At 36.3% G+C, this 5,000-nt stretch overlaps 2 protein-coding genes across 2 annotated transcripts in view; both read right to left on the bottom strand.

The window, feature by feature from the left end:
* The window catches only part of LOC113818830 (golgin subfamily A member 6-like protein 6), a 121,919-nt gene that overhangs the window by 109,323 nt on the left and 7,596 nt on the right, over nt 1-5,000 (bottom strand). The gene's annotated exons all lie outside the window — the stretch shown is intronic.
* The window catches only part of LOC113810068 (DDB1- and CUL4-associated factor 12 homolog), a gene marked incomplete at its 3' end in the record, with an annotated part of 20,375 nt that overhangs the window by 14,064 nt on the left and 1,311 nt on the right, over nt 1-5,000 (bottom strand).

Below are 5,000 nucleotides of genomic sequence, written 5' to 3'. Positions count from 1 at the left end.
AAATAATAATCTCCAATTGCAACTTCTATTTTGAGCATTATTTTCAATGGTTATAATCAACAGATGAACTGTATGTTTTTTCTGAGAGGTGGTCCTTAAAAAAAATGTGCAAGAATTATAAAAGATAGTAGTAGTAGACACTTGCTTATCAGTGAACGAAGCCCAAAGGAGCTGTTTTCAGGTATTTTGGTAATTCTTTCTAAAACCAAAGTGCCTATTTTGGGGGGTAAGAGTACAACATTCTATGAGAACTATAGGTGTACTGCAGATATATACCCTTCAGAGCTGGTGTGATATTGAATACAACCAACTATCTTGATATGATATTAGGACAAAAATAGGGATTGGCCTGAAGTATAGCAGGGAAATTGTGGGGTTAAACAGACTGAAATAGAAATAATGTAGAACAAAATATGTAGAAAATCACATATAATTAGCCAAGGATACTCTGTGAACCTAAACGCCATCACTTTCAGTGAAGCACAAACTTTTGAATAAGTCTAAAGACATATAACAGAACCTTCTGTAAAATGTACTGGAATTAACACTATAACAAGCCCCATTTAATCATGCAGCCAGGGAGCTCTGCTCTCTGGACCCCTAAATTTGTATAATCATTTAGGCTACTCCATTAAAGTGAGAATCAACTAGCCATGTGTAAGTGAAAGTCTGGCCATATGCACGGCTATTTGGGCCAAATCGCTTCACTTTTGTGCGAAATCTGTGGGCTGAGGGAGCCAGTGATAACCTAACCTAGATTGTTCTTTCCCACAGGTATCTCCGGGCTTTCCAAGGGCAATTAAATACTATTTCCAGTAATTTGCTAAAAAAATATCACTATCTTTAAATATCTATAAAGTCAACAAAAATTATATTAGAGATTTTATATAAAACAGTTTCAGTTGTCACAAAATTTAATTTTTATTACTAAAAAACAAATAAACAAGAAATGGTTAATTTGACAGCCAGACAAGTATAAATAATTTTGGAACAGTAAATCGGTTTCTGTTCTTCAAAAAATTATATACCATGAAACACAAAATTACGGTGACAACAGAGAATAAGTCCTTGTGCTCCGTGTTGCTTAAGCAAGAAGTACTATGCACAGGGTGCATGTGCGGTCTGTAGGGCAGTGCTTTTCGCAGTTGATAAAGACAAGGCCAGTTGAACTGTGCCTTAAACAGGGTGCTCTGCCCTTGGGCTATATAACTGTAGCATTTGTGTTATATTTTCAACCCAAAGATTACCTATATAGTCTTAACTATATACTCACTGAATCCTTTAGCCAGGTAGCTCTGCCCTTAGGACCCCCATGGTCATTATACAAAAAGTTCTAACCATATACCCAGCCTAATCACTTAGCCTTGAGGTTCTTCCCTTGAACTCCCATAATATTGGACAATATGTGGATGGGAAATAAAAAAGCACTGCAGCAACTGCCTTTTTCTTGGTATAAAATATAGTATAATTGCTATGTTTCTGTCCCCAACTCTCGCCAACAATGACGGGTGTTCCAATGGGGAATCTGCATTTCAAAAAGCAAAAGAATGTGGGAAATTGAAAATCTGAGCCATGAATAGTAATTTATATGGGTATAGGTTGAAGAGACCAACATGCATAGATAAGAGGGAAATGGACGCTGCCATCTTATGAAGCAGAAGAAATAAAGTGGCATAGAACAGCTGCAGCGGCTTCAAAGTCACCACTAAATGACAAAAATATAACGTGTGGTCACCACTCAAATTCTAAGTTCCGAAACTTGTTTACCCTGCCAAGAATAACTCAACACTGACCACTTAACTAATTACTGCGATGTCTGAAGTAGTTCATGTGTTACTACATGCTTGTCAAAACAATACTTGGCTAATTATCTTCACTTATACTTTTAAATTCTTTTATTAATGTTATTATACTTCATTTGCGTATTTTATGATTTATATATACCCTTATTCAGAATCATGCACATCAGGCATTTCACACTTCCTTTCACCAACCGTCAGGTTGACAGCTCACCAGCGCACTCATTTTGAGATGGAACGCCGGTGAGAAATGTTGCGTTTCCAGTGTTGTGTTGATTCTGGGTTATTCTTAGAACTATACAGTGGCAAAGAAGATAAAATAGACTTCAGCAACGATCCCAGTTTAATATCTGGGCCCATCAAGAGCTCCAAATGCCAGAAAAAGGGATTAAAATTGAAGCAATCCAGATGTTAGAAACCAGCGAACAAAAGGGACGTTCCCAGATAAAAAGGTATTTGGTTTATTATTTTATGGTGTGAATGCAGCTCTATCTTGCTGTACATACCAAGGTGAAAAGAATGTGTCCCAGGGGATGTTGGGGGTGTAGCTCCCGATCAACCATCCCCTTGGGCAGTGCCTAAAGGGTAAGCCTAGTCACAGCAACTTAACCCATTAATGCCGGTATATTTTGAAGCCGAAAATAAAAGATTCCGGGTGGCTACAAAATCGGTGGGTGGAGCTGCCCCGGAGTCTATCCGCCCTCTGGCCACAGCCCGCTGCTGCATCGGACACAGTGTCACACTGGCAGGACGCCCGGCAATGTTTATTTATTTGGGTGTCTCATAAGTGGGACACCTGTCGTTAGTGGGTTACGTTGTTATATCAGGCTGGGTTATCAGTCAACCCTTTTTTTGGGGGTTTGGAACTCGTGAATTCCTGCAGAGATTTGTCGAAAGGTGGGTTGAGTTCCTGTACTTTTTAAATTCTAGCGTGTCAGCCCATAGAATTTCAAAGATGGCGGTTACATCTGTAGCCAATTTTAAGTATTTTTTTGTGCTAGTTTCATGCATTTTCGATTCTTCTTATTATTATTCAAGCCTCTTTGAGCCCCATAATTTCCCTGATATACTACTAACAGGACAAACAAATCAAGATCGTTGATGGACAAATGGTACTTGATCTCTTGAACGATTCATTCCCAGAAGAAACAATGCCAAGAATCGATGAAATCACTGGATTTTTTCAACTTAGTCTCTGGGAGGGCATGTTGCTATCAGTGACAATTACCTTCATATGATAAAGAAAGTGGAAAATGTAAAAACCTGAGACAGACTTCAGCCACAGATTACTTGACACAGCACTGTGCAAACAAACGAGCGAGTGAACCACATCTTGAACGCACAAACTACCAGAAGGATCGCAGTGTGAACCAAGAACCTTCCTAACCCCCTCCAAGTTGCCATATTTCCCTACCGGGAGCTCTGTTCCTGGACCCTTTCCTGAATGTCTAATTTCCCAACTGGTGCCTTTAGATCACCACTGACTACATTTAGAAATACAAACGGAGTTCACTTTAAGGTTGAAGGGTTGATGGTTGGGAAGTGACGAACCGCTGATGAAATTCTGCAGCTGGAACATGGTTTTTGTATTTCACTGAGTTTAGTGTTATTCCCGATATTTTAATTATTTCAGTGAATGATCGATTTCACTGAAAAAAAAAAAAAAAAAAAAAAAAAAAAAAAAAAAAAAAAAAGGAAACACAAGTAGCACTAAAAACAAACTTCACAAAACGAGAACTGTGACAACAGAACTGTTTAACTTTAACCAACCACTGAACTTTGCTTAGAGAAACACCATTCTTTTCTGATTCTGTAAACAGTCTAACTTGTTAGTTATCTAACTGCACTTTTTTGATATCTAAAACACTTGAAGGCTCAGATATCACACAGTGATAGCTACCAATATATAGTCCTACATAGACCATATACCATTTTCAAAATGGTTTGTAATTAACACAATGTAAACAAATGTATTCAAAACTTAAAAAAAAAATTATGTGTTGAATGAATATCTGAGTTATATAAAAAAAAAAGGAAGATCAAGCACTAACACTTACAAAATAATAATCTAGACAAGTATATAGAAACACATCAACTAGTTAACATGTCCCAATAATGGGTTATGCAGTCTTGGGACGCACAGCAATCAGCCTGAATGGCACAGAAAAATTCAGTAGCAGCAAGAGCTTTAAATGCTTATTATAATATTCATAACGATCACAATAAGTGCCCTTATTTTTTTTACTTTCATGGTGCTAGTTACACCAGAGAGAATAAAGATATATATATGTATATATAAATTTCTTTAAAATACAGGATACATCAAACTCTTCTAATTAAATTGATGTTTCTTTCTGAAATAATTTCTTTCAACTTGTAACAGATATATCACTGATGGTAGGCGTCTTTGATTTCATCATTTAATACATTCCAAATAAATTTTGTCATGAAAATACCAAACTAACTGATGACTGAATATTACTCCAGGAAAATGCTAACACATTGAAAGGTCCTCTTGATAATATTTGAAACTGATTACTTTTGATATTGTAATGTACACATCTGCTTATGGAGAAAAGCACTAACAAATACGCCATTACAACTACATCATCAACAAAAGGAATTCTGTTTTCTTGGAGAATTTACCTTTTAATATCATCTTACATAAATAAGAGAAACATCAGTATCCAATCATTTCTTTTTTATGTTTAATTTGAATAAAATCTTGAGATGTATCCCATGTACATTGTTTATTACTTCTTAAACCTACAGTATACAAATCAGCAAGGTCACTCCTGCCAACAGACAAGGAAAATAAAATGTTGGAATGTTGAAACAAGAAAAAAGAAAAAGAAAAAGAAAAAATCAACTTCCCCCTTGAGTCTTGTTGATTTGGATACTTCAAAAATACTTTATAGTATATAGCTACCTTCAATTTTCTCTCTTGGTAGCTGTAGGTTGGATGACTATGGGCCTAGGCAGTGTGGGAACCCAGACAAGTGATAAGGAGGCAGAGCTGTGTTTATCTGATCTTTTTTTTTTTGTTCTTTCTTGCTTACTTGTTTCTTCAATAACATTCACTTCACTAATATTCCAGTTCGATCCTTCACACATACTTGTATTTTGAATGCATTTGTAATGGGTATTTTCAACAAAAACATAAACTTGTGTGATTTCATCTCAAGTCACTACTCTGGCCTA

This window comes from Penaeus vannamei, chromosome 29, assembly GCF_042767895.1.
Source record: "Penaeus vannamei isolate JL-2024 chromosome 29, ASM4276789v1, whole genome shotgun sequence".
NCBI classification, from domain to species: Eukaryota; Metazoa; Arthropoda; class Malacostraca; order Decapoda; family Penaeidae; genus Penaeus; species Penaeus vannamei.
Note: the sequence above shows the minus strand (reverse complement) of the source record. Positions and strands in the feature narration are given on the sequence as shown.